This window comes from Salvelinus namaycush, chromosome 16 (assembly GCF_016432855.1).
Source record: "Salvelinus namaycush isolate Seneca chromosome 16, SaNama_1.0, whole genome shotgun sequence".
Lineage (NCBI taxonomy): Eukaryota > Metazoa > Chordata > Actinopteri > Salmoniformes > Salmonidae > Salvelinus > Salvelinus namaycush.
The window spans coordinates 6,963,252-6,984,089 of record NC_052322.1 but is presented as its reverse complement, the minus strand read 5'-3'; the positions used below and the strand labels follow the sequence as shown (position 1 = coordinate 6,984,089).

Below are 20,838 nucleotides of genomic sequence, written 5' to 3'. Positions count from 1 at the left end.
TGCATTCTGTGCCACGTCATTTAATTGTGAGCCATTTTTTCTGTTAATGCAAGTGCTAGTTTGACCAGCAGAGGGCATCTTTGAGAAGCATTCGATAGTCTTCCATATTGCAGGCAAGCGGGAGACCGGGGTTCAATTCCCCGACCGGGAGGGAGGAGTAGGCTGTCCTTGAAAATAAGAATTAGTTCTTAACTGATTCCATATGTGTTATTTCATAGTTGTGATGTCTTTACTATTATTCTGTAATGTAGAAAATAGTAAAAATAAAGAAAAACCCTGGAATGCGTAGGTGTGTCCAAACTTTTGACTGGTACGTGCTTAATTAATTTGATTAATATTATGGTGTTTCTATTCCATGTAAAACGAAAAACCCTTTCACTCTCGGAGCGCACACTGGACATAGGGCTGATTTGAGTGTTCTGGCAGTCAAGCACACAAGCTAACGTTGGCTAGCTTGCTAGCTACTTCCAGAAACAAATGGACCTCTCTGACTATTTTACTCGCCCTAAATTCATTATTCTGCGCCCTGGTACACTCAGACAAGAGTGCTCTGAAATCGGAGTAGATAGCCAGAGCGAATTTATGAAAGCACCCGAATGTTCATTGAGAACACACAACGACTATACCATTTAGCTAAGCTAAGAATGATGGGAATTATCAAGTCAATAAACGTTGGGTAGTTAGATAGCCTATAGTTAATCTCTACCACAGGGATCCTCCTCATCAAAAAAGCTGACTAGCATAGCCTAGCCTAACGGGACAGGGATATCATATAATATAATTTTCATGAAATCACAAGTCCAATACAGCAAATGAAAGATAAACAGCTTGTGAATCCAGCCATCATTTCCGATTTTTTAAGTGTTTTACAGCGAAAACACAATATAGAATTATATTAGCTTACCACAATAGCCAAACACACAAACGCATTTATTCACCGCAAAAGGTAGCTTTCGCAAAAACCAGCAAAAGATATAAAATTAATCACTAACCTTGAACAAATTCATCAGATGACAGTCTTATAACATCATGTTATACAATACAATTATGTTTTGTTCGAAAATGTGCATATTTAGAGCTACAAATCCTGATTATACATTGTGAATACGTAGCATCGATTCACCAGAATCTCCAGAGATATTTTGGACACTCACCTAATCTGACCAAAGAACTCATCATAAACTTTACATAAAAATACTTGTTGTATGGCAAATGAAAGATACACTGGTTCTTAATGCAACCGCTGTGTTAGATTTTTAAAAATAACTTTACCATAACATACAGCTTGCGTTATTGCGAGACAGCGCTCACCAAAACGACGGAGAATAGGACTCAACATTTTCTTACTTTTGTTGAGCTTCCATCAGAATGTTGTACAAGGAGTCCTTGGTCCAGAATAAATCGTTGTTTGGTTTTAGAATGTCAATTTCTTCTGTCGAATTAGCAACCTTGGCTAGCCATGTGGCGCGAACATGCCCATCAACTCTTGGCGCAAAGAACGGAAAATTCCAAAAGTCCCAATAAACGTTGAATAAACTGATAAAACTCGGTTGAAAAAACCTACTTTATGATGTTATTATCACATGTATCAAATAAAATCAGAGCCGGAGATATTCGGCGTGTATACGTAACACTTTTCAGAAGCCAATGTCGAGCTCCGCGGCGCGCCTTGGTAGACAAAGAAAATTCCTGACCTGCCACTCCAAAAGCTCTTGTTCGGCCTCAGATCAAACTAGACACCCCATTCCACCTTCCACTGCCTGTTGACATCTAGTGGAAGGCGTATGAAGTGCATGCATATCGATAAATATAAGGCAATTGAATAGGCAGGCCCTGAAACAGAGCCTCGTTTTCAGATTTTTCACTTCCTGCATGGAAGTTTGCTGCAAAATGAGTTCTGTTTTACTCACAGACATAATTCAAACAGTTTTAGAAACTTCTGAGTGTTTTCTATCCAATAGTAATAATAATATGCATATTGTATGATCTAGAAAAGAGTACGAGGCCGTTTCATTTGGGCACAATTTTTTCCAAAGTGAAAACAGTGCCCCCCTATTGACAAGAAGTTTTAATATACTGTCAAGTTTGATGTATAACTACTAACGTTAGGTAGTTAGCTAACATACCGGTACATACTGCTGTAATGATATGCTATGTGGTTCTTAAGGACAGCGTAGCTAGCAAATTGTCAGCCAACATAATGTGTAAGGTAACTTATTTGAAAAGTCATTACTTTATTACATGAGTAGCAAGCTACCGCGAGGATGCGCTCTTTCAACTCTGTGGCTTGAGCATGTTTTTGGTGCACAGTCGATAGCGCGCTGGACTTCGGGCAAGAAGGTTGAGGGTTCGAAACCTGCTTCCTGCTTGTTTCATTTGAAGTCGTGCACAATTATCAGTTTATTCTTTGGTTTATATTGCCCATTCATAGTCAGTTAGAGACACAGTAGTGCATTGGGACACAAAAGCATAATCAGTGCTCTAACTCCCCCTTGGTCGTTAGGGCAAATCTGGTCTGTGATAGGACGGGGGGTTTCACACCTAGCTCGGCTATTAGACTATTCTTTAGTAAAAGTCTATTGTTCAGCTCAGCTATTAGCCCTCCTCCCCAACTTGCAACAAATTGATGTCTTTTTATGTCTTAATGATCGGCTATGAAAAGCCAACTGACATTTACTCCTGATTATTATTTGACCATGCTGGTCATTTATGAACATTGAACATCTTGGCCATGTTCTGTTATAATCTCCACCCGGCACAGCCAGAAGAGGACTGGCCACCCCTCATAGCCTGGTTCCTCTCTAGGTTTCTTCCTAGGTTTTGGCCTTTCTAGGGAGTTTTTCCTAGCCGCCGTGCTTCTACACCTGCATTGCTTGCTGTTTGGGGTTTTAGGCTGGGTTTCTGTACAGCACTTCGAGATATTAGCTGATGTACGAAGGGCTATATAAAATAAACTTGATTTGATTAGATTTTTTGTCGAGAGCAAATTATTTTATTTTTTTTCAATCCAAAATAATTGTTCTGAAAGCAAAAACGAGGCTTCAAAGTAAAAAAAAAAATCGCAATCAAATATTTTGTAATACAGCGCAAAATGTTATGCATTTTATTCCCCAAAAAGATTTAGAGAACAAAAGATCTCAGGTAAGCAGCACTGGGCGTTCTTCCGTCCAACTTCTAACGTTACATAGCTAGTAGTTAGCTCCTACGATTCAGTGTCGGTTCATAACATTCTACTATATTACATACATACATAGCGTAGAATGATAAATCATGCAATTATTATTCTCAAGATAACCAAAAGCATTCAGCTACGAACTCCTGTTCTCGCCATTTTCAGTTGAATTCATCTAACGTTCTTTCATGGCAACTCATAAGCAGGCCATGTCCTATTTGTTTCATAGTCGATATATAATCATATTTCATGACAGTGTAACAGAGAACCCTACCACTGACTACTCATCTTTTAGTCAGGACATATACATGCATGCTCTTCTATTAGTTATGAGTCTCCAGCCTTTTTAGGTGCAATTTGACTCTCTGTAATTTGACTATAATGAAGTACATTTCTTGTGAGGTTTTCTGGCCTCAGATACAGAGAGCTGTGAAAGCCTGTCTACATATGAAGAGGTCCCAATGAAGAGCAGTGGTTCTCAGTCCTGGTCCTGGGGACTCAAAGGGGTGCACATTTCTGTTTTTGCCTTAGCACTGCACAGCTGATTCAAATGATCAACTCATCATCAAGCTTCAAGTGGTATTTATGTATTCATTTGTGACTCTATCCTTGATATGATCCTGCTATTGTCACATGCTACACATGCACATGTATCTATCTATCTAATGTTATCATGATTTGTTATAAGGGATATTATACCTATATTATACAGGAAGTATTATTAAAGAGATGCTTTACCTTGAAATACAGATAGAGATGTAGTAGTCCCAGAGTTAATGATCCAAGGTCAGTTTTGCATTTCACCTCCTGATGATTATGATGACTGACATGTTAGCATGATTAAGCTTAGTTTTTTTATTATATCTCTATCCATCTGTCATTCGTCTGCAGGTATGTTTTGATGTGAGAGAGGGTGCCAGTCCCGTCAACGCCACCTCACCCGCTCTTAAGATAACCTGAGGGCCGACTAGGAGCCTGGTTAGGAGACACCACAAGAAACACTGTAATTGTGATGTACTGAGAGAATACTAGGGTATGTATTATGTATATATAACACCTGGATAATGAACTTTCAATAAAGCGTTTCACATTCTCCACTGTTTCAAATTAAGTATCTCAATGGAATACTACACCTATCCTGTGTCCTCAGATTAATGCAGATGAAGGAGTTAGATATGCATGGGTGTATTTCTGTATATATGAATTACAAATCAGCCTTTACTTAAATCATGTTTCTAGTCTATTGTATAGTTACAATGGGTAACCATTGATGTCCCAGGAGCAGGAGTGGTAAACACTGTTGAAGTGTATAATTGTAATACATACATGCAGACACAGCATCATTCAATTAATGGAGTTTGATATATCTGGTATTGGATATGATTGAAAAATAATGTCTCACAGAGATTCATACCTGAACTGCACCTTTATTTGCCAAGGAAGACTACATGATCAGTGAATATATTCAATGGACAGGCTACAATGTGGGGGAACTCATGCGTGGTAATAACTACAGTACATTTATATAGGACTTGCATCCTTGGCACAATAAAGTTATTATATTCTACTCAATCCATAGGCTTCATTAATGCCATTCAGACTTGAAGTCGATACAACAACTATGATAGTTGAGGTTCATAGATTGGTATGAATATTAGTTCAGAACCTAACGTTTTAGAGTCCATACACAGATCGGCTACATACTGTAGCTAGCTACACATCCAAAGGCATACAGTTATTTTTGTCCTCCACTACACAATAAGCAAATAAATAGTTAGCTATCTATGTTACTTCAACTGTATTGCATGGCAAATATAAGCAATTCAAGCTAACACAATTGTACATTCAATTTGCAGTAAATGCTTTAGCTAGCTAGATTCTTTACATCCACTGTTTCACAAGACGACAGCCTGGTTTTCTGGTTTTCTCAGGAGTCCATAAAACATTAACAACACGAATTACAAATGAATTCTCATGTCATAACACTAGCTAGCTAGCTGGCGAATGTTAGCTCGTCAGCTAACTTGCTAAATAGCGATTTTTGTAAATTAACTTTATGACCAAAAAATATGCACAAACGTTTGTCTCTACATTAACTAACATATTCCTCTCAATTGTACATTTCTTGCTTGACTCATTATGATGTTATAACTACTTACATTTGCTTCCACTGTAATGTTTTGTCAGCCATCTTTGCTGAAGAGAGTCACCATGGACGGGTGGCTCGCGTCGAATTCATCATTGGAACCACTCGATATGATTGGTCATATAAAAACCTTGGGACCCAAATGCATAATGAGAGCTCTAACTCCCCCTTGTGGTGGTCTGGAGTAATGAAGCCATGACGCTGTGTACCTCTAAGTCCCGCGGTGTAAGCTTGCAACTTTTTAAGGAGGAACCACTGTCCTAAACATAAGGGTTTGTATGTTGTTATGAGTTGATTTGAAAGGAACCAAGGACACCGTTGGTTTTATATGCCCATGCCCACACTGCAGACAAGAAATGCCACTTTTGTATTTTCTTGAGTGCCATCCTCTATCTCTCAATAGCTCCATTACATAACAACATAACAAATCAAGAACATGATCTGTTTAGACCCAAAACATTTCCCAGAGGCCCTACTCCTCTGGGACATCTCACATATCTTTCATATTGGCAAACACACTAGAAGTTGATGTGATAACATGAGTTCAAACGTATGTTTAAACATGTACACCTGTCATTCTATAACCCTTAATAAAATTAAAACATTGCTCACCTGGTGTATTTCTTTTTTTGCAGGCCTGGCACGCATGGGCAGTGATGAACTTTGAGGCGGTGCTGCACTGCAAGAACCAGAACCAGGGACGGGACAAGAAGAAAAGAAGGACCACGCCTGTGGCGCCAGCGCCAACAGTGAGGCCAGCAACAGCGAGCTGGACAGCACAGAGCACAGCCCAGTGCCCTTGCCGGGCCAGAAGAAGGCCAACAAGGCAAGGGCGGCAGCCATCTTGAACCCTTCTTCCTCCTCCATCCACAAACGCTAACCTGCCCTTTCAATCTTCACTATTGGACAAATCCAAACTAATTTGACAGACCTATGTGTAACTTGAAACGTTGCCTAAATCACATGTTGATGTCAATGAGAGACAAGGAGAGAATTTGAGTTGAAGGACAAGTGAGGCTGATGTGACAACTTGATATCACACCAAAAAAGAGGTGGCGAAAGAGTGACAGAAAAAACCTATTGTGCAAGCAGTAGATTAAGCTTTCCCTCCACACTGTTAACAACAAACTGTTTGTTTGTTTGTGGTAAGATAATTCAGACAAATCTATTAATTTCAAAGGGAGCAATTTAGGTCTTCTGTCTATGAATGAATGCCTCACTGAATTCAAAGTACAATCAATCACAATTCTTTCTCTCCTTCATTCTCCCTATTGTTTGGCAAGCACAGGACCTCTCCACAACGTTACTTCTCTATGTGGTTCCTGCTGTCCAGGGTTTCTTCCACTCCCTCTCCAGGGGGAACACCTTCCAGGACACCCTCAGGTGAGTCTCCACACGGGGCCAGGGCCAGTAGTCACAAAAAGTCTTCGAGTAGGAGTGCTGATCTAGGATAATTATTTTCTTTTCGATCAAAATTAATAAGATTATAAGGATGGGGGAGACCTGAACCTAGATCAGCTATCCTACTCTGAGATGCCCAGAACTCTGAAAGCCCAAACGGACAACATTGATAGACCCCGGATTGAAATATGTTGAGAGGGAGCCCTCTGGTGGCAGAGAGAATCATTTGTGCTGCTTCATGGACTTGATGCCTTGGTGTCGATTTGCTTTGGTTTGAATGTGTGTTGAAATTCAGCTTTTCAGGGAAACCTTTTTGTTGTTGTGTGTGAACCTGTCAATAAATATGCAATGGGCACAAGACTTGATGCTCTTGTTAATTTTCTCCAGGGTGCTGACCCTCTGGTTTGACTACGGGCACTGGCCTGAAGTCAACAAGGCACTGGTGGAGGGCATCAAAACCATTCAGATGGACACCTGGATCTCACATGCTCATTTTCAATTTTATTTTATTGTTATGTCCATTGTGATAAAAGTACTAGAAACGGAATTATTCCCATGGGCAAGGTTGGTTTTGGGCCATGAATCACCCATAACAGTCATTCAACAAAGTCTCATAGGACAGTAACAGAATAGGAAAGCCACATTGCATTTCCAAGGGGGGAGAACTATGTTATGTCTCCCTCTTGCCCCCTTGCCCGTAGGGGATTGCCCACATTGACACTCCCCGCGCTCTTGTGGGCCGCCTCATCCACCAGCTGCACACTGACATTATACGGTAACACCCCCAGGTAACGATTGACATACTGCTGCTGGAGCTAGCTAGCCTTGATGGAAAGCCTATTTCTGCTCTCTTTCCAACTTCATTGAATGATCGTGCCATGTTCTATCTCTCCCTCTTTTCTTCTAGTCTTTGAGCTATCCGTTGACCGTGGCCTCCAAGTCTACCACCACTGCCCGCCACAACGCTGCTAACAGGATCCTCGAGAACATGTGTGAGAACTGCAACACCCCGGTCCAGCAACCCATCATGGTATGTGATGCTCGTCAGTGCACAATACTCCACCTCACAGTACAGCTATATACAGTACCAGTCAAAAGTTTGGACACAGCTACTCATTCCAGGGTTTTTCATATTTTTTTTTACTATTTATTAAATAACACATATGGAATCATGTAGTAACCAAAGAAGTGTTAAACAAAGCAAAATATATTTTAGATTTTAGATTCTTCAAAGTAGCCACCCTTTGCCTTGATGACAGCTTTGCACACTTGGCATTCTCTCAACCAGCTTCATGAGGAATGCTTTTCCAACAGTCCCACATATGCTCAGCACTTGTTGGCTGTTTTTCCTTCACTCTGCGGTCCAACTCATCCCAAACCATCTCAATTGGGTTGAGGTCGGGTGATTGTGGAGGCCAGGTCATCTGATGCAGCACTCCATCACTCTCCTTCTTGGTCAAATATCCCTAACACAGCCTGGAGGTGTGTTTTGGGTCGTTGTCCGGTAGAAAAACAAATGATAGTCCCACTAAGCGCAAACCCACATGTAGCTAACGCTCCACACTTTTCTAGTCTGATATGTTCATTCTCAACTCATCCCTTATACACTCTGGTAAAAAGGGGGTGTTTCCGTCATGCTGATACGCTCTCTGAGCTCCCTCAGGCATGGCTACCTACTGGTGCAAAGCATCATCAAAAACGATGATCTCGTTAGAAAACTAAAATCACATTCCTACCTTAACAAAAATAGTTTCATCCAATTTCATATTACATAGACAACATATTGGATGGGAACTTGACAGGTAACAGGAGGAACCTTCCTAAGTTACAGTATTTGATTTATACAGTTTTTAATAACATCACAAAATGAAAAGCAATAAGACATTAGTTTTATACGTCTCCTCATTGAGCATTTCCCACATTCGGATGTTAGAAATATTGTTGCTTTTTGGACGTGAGAGTTGTGGGCTGGTGGAAGTCTTCTGGGGACAAAGACATTCCGATTTCAATACTAGAGAGCCAGAGAGTCCTCTGCTGCATAAAATATACCACCAGTGTGTGGAGGAGTCAAAGAGCGGCACAGCACCCACCTCCCCCCTTCAGTGGGTGAGAGAGGGCCTGGTAATTTGTCAACCAGTGCCAAGCTGATCTGAGCCGCTGGATTCTCAAGTGTAGTCATGACACTCCCATACATCTACATTTCAGCCAAAAAAACATTCAAACAAAAAGTGAACAATGACCCAGCTACCAATTGAACCCGCTCTCTTTTGTGATCCACAGCTAACACTAACTGTGACTCTGCTGGAGAATCAGTCGGTAAGTGTGAAACAAGATGGCCGTTTTGTGCCACTAACAACATTTTGAGTGTGTCCGACTAAATGTATCTTTCTGTACTGCGTTTGTTGTCCACTGCAAAAGAACTGGAGGGGATAGACCACACAATAGAAACCAGGAACCACATGCCTGAATCCATGAGTCTTTGGCTCAAGCCAAAACTGTAAAAATGCATTAGTTAAGGCTAACATTCTTAGTAGTTTCTATGGTACTTTTGTTTGTTAAAACAAGTTAACAAGCTAAGTGGCATGCTATTGTAAGTTGGAGATTCTACTGTATAGCTTTCTCTTTCCTCAACCAAGGGTTGTGGAGGATATCAGTATGTGGAAGTACTATCTTTCCTTGTTGTTGGCCCAAATATTGCCTCAATGTTGGCACTAAGTCATCACTCTGTGTTCCTTTCCCATTAGTTGGAGATGGCACTGTGTAGCCTGAGGCCCTGAACAAAAAGGCTATCCGGATTATCAACAGAGTACAAGACAAACTGACGGGTAAGTCTTTCACTACACATGTAATTATAAATGCTATCATATGCTATCATATGCTAAGATACGCTAGTACAGGGGTATTCAACTCTTAACCTACGATGTTCGGAGCCTGCTGGTTTTCTGTTCTACCTGGTCATTAATTGCATACACTTGGTGTCCCAGCTCTAAATGGGAAAAGTGGGAAGTGCCTTTTTTTTTTGTACATCATGGGAAAATCTAAAGAAACTACGGTTTGCAACTGCACATGGGGACAAAGCTCATACTTTTTGGAGAAATGTCCTCTGGTCTGATGAAACAAAAATAGAACTGTTTGGCCATAATGACCATTGTTATGTTTGGAGGAAAAAGGGGGAGGCTTGCAAGTCGAAGAACACCATCCCAACCGTGAAGGACGGGGTTGGCAGCATCATGTTGTGGGGTGCTTTGCTGGAGGAGGGACTGGTGCACTTGACAAAATAGATGGCATCGTAAGGAAAGAATATTATGTGGATATATTGAAGCAACATCTCAAGACATCAGTCAGGAAGTTAAAGCTTGGTCGCAAATGGGTCTTTTAAATGGACAATGACACCAAGCATACTTCCAAAGTTGTAGCAAAAGGGCTTAAGGACAACAAAGTCAAGGTATTGGAGTGACCATCACAAAGCCCTGACCTCAATCCTATAGAAAATGTGTGGACAGAACTGAAAAAGAGTGTGCGAGCAAGGAGGCCTACAAACCTGGCTCAGTTACACCAGCTTTGTCAGGAGGAAGGGGCCAAAATTCACCCAACTTATTGTGGGATGCTTGTGGAAGGCTACCCGAAACGTTTGACCCAAGTTAAACAATTTAAAGACAATGCTACCAAATACTAATTGAGTGTATGTAAACTTCTGACCCACTGGGAATGTGATGAAGGAAATAAAAGCTGAAAGTAATCATTCTCTCTACTATTATTCTGACATTTCACATTCTTAAAATAAAATGGTGATCCTAACTGACATAAGACAGGGAATTTCTACTATGATTAAATGTCAGGAATTGTGAAAAACTGGGTTTAAATGTATTTGGCTAAGGTGTATGTAAACTTCCGACTTCAACTGCATGTCTCCTCCTCTGTGTTGTTCCCTGTAGTAGCATTGTTTGTCGTGTTTATGTCCAGACGCTGTTCCTCATCCGTTGCATGTTAAATGGTTCACTCCCTGTACCTGTTTCTCACCCGTTGCATGTTAAATGGTTCATTCTCTGTACCTGTTTCTCACCCGTTGCATGTTAAATGGTTCACTCCCTGTACCTGTTTCTCATCCGTTGCATGTTAAATGGTTCACTCCCTGTACCTGTTTCTCATCCGTTGCATGTTAAATGGTTCACTCCCTGTACCTGTTTCTCATCCGTTGCATGTTAAATGGTTCACTCCCTGTACCTGTTTCTCATCCGTTGCATGTTAAATGGTTCAAACTATAAACTAAACATACAGTCAATAATACAGTAGAAAAAAAGAAAACAAAAAGTCTATATACAGTGAGTGCAAATGAGGTAAGATAAGGGAGACAAGGCAATAAATAGGCCATGGTGGCGAAGTAATTACAATATAGCAATTAAACACTGGAATGGTAGATGTGCAGAAGATGAATGTGCAAGTAGAGATACTGGGGTGCAAAGGAGCAAGATAAATAAAATAAATACAGTAAGGGGATGAGGTAGATAGATGGGCTGTTTACAGATGAGCTATGTACAGGTGCAGTTATCTGTGAGCTGCTCTGACAGCTGGTGCTTAAAGCTAGTAAAGGAAGATATGAGTCTCCAGCTTCAGTGATTTTTGCAGTTCATTCCAGTCATTGGCAGCAGAGAACTGGAAGGAAAGGCGACCAAAGGAGGAATTGGATTTGGGGGTGACCAGTGAGATATACCTGCTGGAGCGCGTGCTACGAGTGGGTGGTGCTATGGTGACCAGTGAGCTGAGATAAGGCAGGGCTTTACCTAGCAGAGACTTGTAGATAACCTGTAGCCAGTGGGTTTGGCGACAAGTATGAAGCGAGGGCCAACCAACGAGAGCTTACAGGTTGCAGTGGTGGGTAGTGTATGGGCCTTGGTCAGGGAGGTGACCAGGAACCCAATGGTCTGTTCCTCTGTGGAGATGGGAGAACCTTCCAGAAGGACAACCATCTCTGCAGCACTCCACCAATCAGGACTTAGTGGCCAGACTGAAGCCTGTAATAGGCACATGACAGCCCGCTTGGAGTTTGCCGAAAGGCTTCTAAAGGACTCTCAGACCATGAAAAACAAGATTCTCTGGTCTGATGAAACCAAGATTGAACTCTTTGGCCTGAAAGCCAAGCGTCACGAATGGAGGAAACCTGGCACCATCCCTATGCTGAAGCATGGCAGCATCATGCTGTGGCAATTTATTTCAGCGGCAGGGACTGGGACAACGACCCTAAGCACACAGCCAAGACAACGCAGGAGTGGCTTCGGGACACGTCTCTAAATATCCTTGAGTTGCCCAGCCAGAGCCCGGATTTGAACCCGATCGAACATCTCTGGAGATACCTGAAAATAGCTGGGCATCCAACCTAACAGAGAAGAATGGCAGAGAAGAATGGGAGAAACTCCCCAAACATAGGTGTCCCAAGCTTGTCGCGTCATACCCAAGAAAACTCAAGGCTGTAATCGCTGCCGAAGGTGCTTCAACAAAGTACTGAATACTTATATATTTATATTTCAGTTTTATATTTTCAATAAATGTGAAAAAATGTCTAAAAACATGTGTTTTTGCTTGTTCCTTATGGGGTATTGTGTGTAGATTGATGAGGGAAAAAAGCAATTTAATCAATTTTAGAATAAGGCTGTAATGTAAAAAAAAATTGAAGTCAAGGGGTCTGAATACTTTCGGAATGCACAGTATGCCCCCTTTATGTCGCTGTACATTTGAAAGAGCTGAACAAATAGTTATATTGACTACGTCCGTCCTAGCTCGCTCATTAATGTCTTTATCGAAATTACGGATTGCCTTTTACTCGTTCATCGTCCCCTTATGCCATAGTTTGTACATCTCAATTGTCAGTAGAAACCACATTTGTTTTTAGCAAGTCAGCCATATCAGCTATGTTTTTTTCAGTAAATGAGCCTGAATGAACTGTTTCGCTGCCAGACAAGACTCCGCTGATAGCCAGCTGTAGCAGTGGTAAGGTATTGAGACTGCTGTTGGGACAGTTTTATGTAGGCTCTAACATTTTGTGGGCACCGTTTGTCACCGTTATAGTGAAAGTAATGTATTGTTTAGTGTTGTGTAATGGCTTTTCTGGCATGAAACAACAAAAAGATTGGATGAGTATGCACCACCAAGATTTATATGCCAATATCGCCACAGTAATTGAGGGATGTCTCCTTTCGTGGAAAAGGGCAAAGTAGTAGAAGTAGAAACTGATGCTGCTAAAGCATTGCTCACCTTCACTGTGGGAATCCAGTCAACAAGGGTGTCTTGATAGATGTCAGCTGGTGAACCTACAGTAGTACATAAAGAAATAAATAGCACACCTGATGTTAGAATAGCACTTCTTCAGGTCACCTATACCATCAGTGCTCTTAATTGTTTGGTTGTGTTTCATTCATAACATTGAATGTTGTTATGGCAGCCATATTAGATTTGAGGCCCCCTTACTTAATTGCAAGACTAGGGGCTAAAGATACAAAATCCTAAGGAGCCGTGGACCCCCAACATTTTTAATTTCGATGTCTGAGTCAACTTGTTTTCCTTAGAAACGATTACAATGGCCACAAAATTTTAAAAAATGCATGCATTTTTGTCAGGCAGGATCATACACCACAGTGCTGTGGTGCTGCATTTCGGCCTATTGTATCGGTTTATTTACAGGTCTATACTTCCAAAATGCTTAAGATATCCGAATGTTGCTTGTTTCTGTATATAGGGCAGACAATTGACTACTTGTATTTCACATTTTTGCAATATCAGAGCTTGCATTATTGGGTTACACAAGCTTATGTTGCCCACCCCCCTTCGAGCCAGGCATTCTTCTGCACTGTTTGAGTTAAGGGGGTGTGTCACAATATCTATACATTTAACCACTTTTTCAGTAATATATTTTTACACACCCCCTGTTATACCTCGGGTAGGGGTATCTCAACACTTTGGGGGCCTTGCCACTAGCCTATATTATGATAATTTACCGTTAGCATCAATTAGCTTAGCCTGGGTGCCCGACTAATTCTGCATTCAACAATGCTTTGGCACTGCCTTGCTGTTTGGCAAGACAACTACAAGTTGCCTAAAGCAGGATCAGACGGGCACCCAGGCTACAAACCAGTCTTTTAGTTGGGAAAACTTTAGGTGGGCTACGTTGGGAAAGTTTTAAACAATGGCCACTGAGCTTGTACTGTTTTTCTATCCCCAGGTGTGCATTTTGGTGGAGGAGCTACAATGGCGATCCAATTGTCGATCCAACTTGTGGCCACACTTCCTTTTACACAGCCCGTTTTTATCGAGTAACCATGAACTTACTAAGTAACTCCGGCATGTATTTAAATGGTGAAGTCATGAGAGATGGTCCACGACTGATAAGTGGCGGAGGAGTTTAATGTCCAAAGCGCTTTATCAAATGATGCCATGCTGACATTAGTGTCAAGCGTTTTACATTGACTTAGCTAAAGTGCTTCTAATTTGGTTCACTGATATGTGTATATTCAAAGATTGAGCAACTGAACTCAGAAGCGTTGATTTAAAACAAAAAAAGTAAAGAAGAAGCCTCCGATAATGAAATCTTTAGTTCTCAGTAATGACTCATTAAGCATTAAATCCCAGAATGTATTACCATGTAAAGTTAACAGCTAAGGTAACAGCCTGGTTATTTGCTGGTGCTTATTGCTCAAGGCACTGGCTGTAAGAGGAAGTGCTGCCCATTATGTTGTTGTCATTGCCATAATGCGAATGCATTCTAAGTTAAAACTGGAGAATGTGCTACATAGAGCTCACTAGTCCGTTGTATTATTGGGTGTTAATGTGACTGTATGAATATTATATGAATAACATACTCCATGCCTTTTACTGACTTAAACATTATTGAATGGGGGTATTTGATTTAAGATCGTGATAATAATGTAAGCATTTTTCTATGCCAATATATTGTGTAAAGATCTATTGGTAAGTGTCTTGTGCTCTGTAACATTGTCTGAATATATATTGCTATTCATGTTTGTGGACTTAGACGGTCATTGCCTTTGAATTATGTGCTACTATGCATGTGCAGAATCTTCAGGAGAACAGTGAAGCAATCCCACCTACAGATGGCACTCCAGCTCTGTCCATATGAGGAGCACCTCTGCAGAAACTGTTCTAACAGTAAAACATTTTTAGAGCTGACGTGAGGAGGGATTCTAAAATGAAAAGGTATGCAAGTAATACTCTATATAATACTGCATACTGTAATACTGTATAGAATATGGTATAGTGTAATACTGTATATAATACTGTATACTGTAATACAAGTAATACGGTATATAATACTGTATACTGTAATACTGTATATAATACGGTATACTGTAATACTGTATATAATACTGTATGATGTAATACTGTATATAATACTGTACACTGCAATACTGTATATAATACTGTATAATGTAATACAAGTAATACTGTATATAATACTGTATACTGTAATACAAGTAATACTGTATATAATACTGTATGCTGTAATACCATATATAATACTGTATACTGTAATACCGTATATAATACTGTATGCTGTAATACTGTATATAATACTGTATACTAACACCGTATATAATACTGTATACTGTAATACTGTATATAATACTGTAATACCGTATAATACTGTATACTGTATATAATTTGGTTCCTTAGAAATTGTGGTAATGTATGTTTTTGGTTTCCCATTGGATCTGGGAACGAAGTCAAACGTTTCCTGACCGTTTAAAAAAAGTTATATTTTACCGTTCTGAGAACGGAAGTGAAAATTCTGCCTGTTCTGGGAACGTTCATTTTTAGGTTGCAGGGATTGAGAACTTTTTACTATGGTTTCCTGAAAGTTTTCCTGGGAGGTTTAATTAACTTTCTGAGAATCATTTTAATAACACTGCTAGCTTAGTATGGGTTAACTGTTTTGAACTCCAAGCACAGATAGGACACATGGAAATTCATTTGCTTCGGCATTATCCATGCAAACATATTTTTTTTAATTGTAGCACAGCGTCAGTGAGATTCAAAACTATGATCTTCTGTTCTCTATCCATATAATTAGTTCACTGCACCACCAGGGTAGAGCTAGAATGCCATGTGTTTTTAACTCATACAAAGCTGTTCATTTTAGTCTAGTCAAACAGACCACATTTCAAAGGAAACAAGCACTCATGAAGATCAGGTGTGGCGTTTCTCTCTTTCTCTCTTTTTTATTAATTCATTCCCTGGTTCTACTCTAAAGGTTGATTACCTATAGATAGTTATGCATTACAGAACAACAAAAAGCAGCCGATTGATCTCTTCCCTGGTGTACCACCCTTGCAATGTCACCCATTTGCACATTGGGGCAGAGCCCTAGATTTTCTGCTTGCGGTGTTCGATTCCTCTTCTGTGTTCTCTCTCTCCTTCCCATTGGGCACACCACGTCATTTCAACGTGGACATTTGGGTAACATTTGTTTGAGAGGTTGATCAATGCCTAGTTAAATATGAGATTTCAACCCTTATTCACCGACTCCAAAAAAACAGCCGAAAGTTTGTTGAATTTCCAATGTGTTATCACTGCTTTCAACCATCTAAAAGCACAACCAAATTCCAATGGAAAATCATTGTCAGATGTTTCCTTTACTGGTCATCTAAATGTGTTTTCACTGCACTTTCAACCATCTAAATGTGTTTTCACTGCACTTTCAACCATCTAAATGTGTTTTCACTGCACTTTCAACCATCTAAATGTGTTTTCACTGCACTTTCAACCATCTAAATGTGTTTTCACTGCACTTTCAACCATCTAAAAGCACAACAAAGTTCAAATGAGAATACAATGTCAGGTATTTTGTATTTATACAACAACTTAATGTGTTTCATCTAATAGCACAACCAAATGACCTGGATTGCAGTTGAGATTACATTAACTTCTCTGGGGCAGGTGGGACGCAAACGTCCCACCGGCCAATAGCCAGGGAAAATACAGCGAGCCATATTCAAATAACATGATATAAAAATCAAACTTTCATTAAATCACACATGTAAGATACCAAATTAAAGCTACACTCGTTGTGAATCAAATCAAATCATCAAATCAAATCAACTTTTATTTGTCACATACACATGGTTAGCAGATGTTAATGCGAGTGTAGCGAATTGCTTGTGCTTCTAGTTCCGACAATGCAGTAATAACCAACAAGTAATCTAACCTAACAATTCCACAACTACTACCTTATACACACAAGTGTAAAGGGATCCAGCCAGCATGTCAGATTTCAAAAAAGCTTTTCGGCGAAAGCATAAGATGCTATTATCTGATGATAGCACATCAGTAAACAAACAGAGTAGCATATTTCAACACTGCAAGCACGACACAAAACGCAGAAATAAAATATAAATCATGCCTTACCTTTGACAAAATTATTTTGTTGGCACTCCAATATGTCCCATAAACATCACAAATGGTCCTTTTGTTCGATTAATTACGTCGATATATATCCAAAATGTCAATTTATTTGGACCGTTTCATCCAGAAAAACACAGCTTCCAACTTTCACCAAGTCAATACAGAATATATCAAAAGTTACATGTAAATTTACCAAAACATTTCAAACTACTTTTGTCATACAACGTTAGGTATTTTTAAACGTTAGTAATCGATCAATTTGAAGACGGGATGATCTGTGTTCAATACAAAACCAAACCAAACTGACGCAACTTTTTTCATAACGTGACTCTCTCCAAAAATGTACTTAATGTGACCCTCATTTACGATAGCCCTACTTCTTCACTACACAAAGGAATAACCTCAACCGATTTCCAAGGACTGGTGACATCCAGTGGAAGCGGTAGGAACTGAAAGCAAGTCCATTAGAAATCTGGTGTCTCTAAAAAACCTAATTGAAAAAAATCAAAAAACATCAAAGAAATACAAATTCTGAATGGTTTGTCCTCAGGGTTTTGCCTGCTACATAAGTTATGTTATTCTCACAGACATGATTCAAACAGTTTTAGAAACTTCAGAGTGTTTTCTATCCAAATCTACTAATAATATGCATATCTTATATTCAATCAAGTTTATTTTATATAGCCCTTCGTACATCAGCTAATATCTCGAAGTGCTGTACAGAAACCCAGCCTAAAACCCCAAACAGCAAGCAATGCAGGTGTAGAAGCACGGTGGCTAGGAAAAACTCCCTAGAAAGGCCAAAACCTAGGAAGAAACCTAGAGAGGAACCAGGCTATGAGGGGTGGCCAGTCCTCTTCTGGCTGTGCCGGGTGGAGATTATAACAGAACATGGCCAAAATGTTCAAAATGTTCATAAATGACAAGCATGGTCAAATAATAATCAGGAATAAATGTCAGTTGGCTTTTCATAGCCGATAATTAAGAGTTGAAAACAGCAGGTCTGGGACAGGTAGGGGTTCCATAACCGCAGGCAGAACAGTTGAAACTGGGACAGCAGCAAGGCCAGGTGGACTGGGGACAGCAATATTCTGGGGATGAGTAGCAAGCAGTTGAATTTTGGCATGCTATTTTTCCCGAAAGTGAAAAAGCTGCCCCCTGCCCTCAAGAAGTTAAAAGTACTTAGTGCAAGTGATCAATGCTGTTCAATATTCTGAAAAGATTATTATAGAACTTGTGAAGATCTTGACAATGCAACCAAATATCAACATTTAAAGTACAGTATATCTAATGCTTGGATATTTTCTTCTGAGCCACTGGGTTAATCCTATTATGTAAGTTTTATTTTTGGTTTAGTTGGAGACGTGAATCCAACATATAATGTGTTAACTGGTTGACAAGTTTGTAAGCTGTTTACTGTATTGGAAAAGTGATATTGAATTGTATTTTGTTGTCAACGCAACTTTTGTGCTCCTGACTTAGTCTGGTGGTAATTCCAGTTTGACTACAAATTAATAATTGATATGTTGGATTCACGTCTTCATCTCAACCAATAATCAAAGTTAAAGAATAGGACTAAATCTAACTTTAAATTCACTTAGCGGGGGTATGTCATAAACCCTAGTTTGATTTGATCCTATTCTTTAACTTTTCTTTTTGGTTGAGAAGGAGATGTGAATGTAACATATCAATTATTCATTTGTAGACAAAGTGTAATTAAAGCTAGACTAAGTCCGTGGCACAGATGGAACTTTCCAAACAGAAGATACATCTCCTTCAAATGGTGATATTTGGTTGCATCGACAACCAAACACAATTCAATATCCAGTTTGTCTACAAAATAATAATTGATATGTTGGAGTCACGTCTCCATTGCAAACAAAAATCAAGGTTAAAGAATAGGACTAAAATAGAATGGGACTCAAATCAAATCAAACATTAAATTCACTTAGAGGGGAATCATAAACCCTAAAAATTCCGGAATGGGGTGAAAATGGCAGCCAATCCAAACCAGTCTAATTGGAATTAATTGCAGTAGAGTCATACTCCTCATTCTACTTATGAAGGAAAAGAAAACCAAGGCATGTGATATATCCGAAATCTTAATATTGTCATCCTAAAATATTATATAATTATAAATACAGTTTATATGGGTTGCATACCAATTTTCTGTAATAATAGCCTGGAAACAGACCAAATCATGTCTCAATTTTAGTTTTCTTGTAAAACTGTGAGTGCTATTATAAGATACAACATCAGTACTTGTTGCATTTGCAACTTGTCTAAGTCCTATCATCAACTGATTTCAGTCAGTGTGTGGCTGTTGATTGACTGCATTGTTTGAACGGAATGTTGGCATATTGACAGATAATTTGAATAATTTATGGAATCATTCATCTAAAACTGTCTGGCTAGCTAGCTAACAAACCCACAGTGCAGATCATTTAATTTAAATTAATTATTTTACACAATATCTTATTACAGCACTGGCAATAATGGTTGACCAACTCCCTGACCAAAATGGCTGCCCTTTATCCCATCATAACAGGTTCATGTCCATTCTAGTATTCTAATTCCTAATTCTATGGAATATTTATTTAATTCAGAGATCTCTCAATAATCATTATCCCGATAACACATTGGTAGTAGTCAGTGACGAACAGCAAAGCTGAGCAGGGCATGTTTAAAACCCTGGAAGTTGAGACCATAGAAACAGCTGTAGAAAGAGCATCTCTCGAGTAGGATGTGCTTCCCAGCCTATAGTTCTTTCTGATAGTGGATATAATGTTGAAGATCTGTTGTTGTTTCAAAGGTACAAATCAACATGTTTTACAAAAGGTTTGTCTATGTTGACAATTGGTTACAATGATGATGTCACGACTTCCACCGGAGGTGGTTCCTCTCCTTGTTCGGGCGGTGCTCGGTGCTCGGCGTCGCCGGCCCTACTAGATCCACCGATCCATTTTTCTTTTTCGGGTTGTTTTGTCTTTGGTTAATTCACACCTGGTTTTCATTTGCTTTATTTCTGTGTGTATATTCACCCCTGTTTCCCGGTTAGGTTTGTGCGGGATTATTTTCATGTTGCTCGTTGAGGTTGTCCTCAGTTTATTCACGTGTGTGCCGTGTTATAGGATAAGTAAGGAGCAGTGTTTTTCTCCTTCCGGGAGTGACTGTGTGTTCCTATGTCTTGGGCGTTTATTGGTATTGTACCTGACCCATTGTGGACTTGCCTATTAAAGACGCTACTTTGACATCTCTGCTCTCCTGCGCTGGACTCCTAACTACCTTCAGCACTAAGTTGCAACAGATGACATACTCATGTTATTGAAATTCCACCCTCAAAACAACAGTAAATGACTTTTTTCAAATCCAACGTGTTTTCCACTTTGATTCCATGCCACAATATGTTGTTGACAAATTACGTTGAAACAATGTTGATTCAACCAGTTTGTGCCCAGTGGGTTTTCTCTCTGCAAAGATCATTAGTGAGAAGCGGAGTTTTCAGGCCGCCTCTCCATTTAAGTGTTTTGTATTTTTTCAGCGTCTCTGTCTGTTGAGGGGCCGTGAGTCAATAGCTGAAATCAAATGGGCTCCATCGATCGGGGGGGATTTGGCTGTTTACTGTGTGTGGAGATGGCCAAGCATCTAGTCAGTCAATGATGACGAATGATAGTCATCGGGAGACAATGCCTCCTAAACGATGGAAGGT

General features: G+C 39.8%; 1 pseudogene; it reads left to right on the top strand.

Moving 5' to 3' along the window:
• Nucleotides 1-9,496, top strand: part of LOC120060866 — a 102,106-nt pseudogene extending 92,610 nt beyond the window's left edge.
• The last annotated feature ends 11,342 nt before the right edge of the window (nucleotides 9,497-20,838 follow it).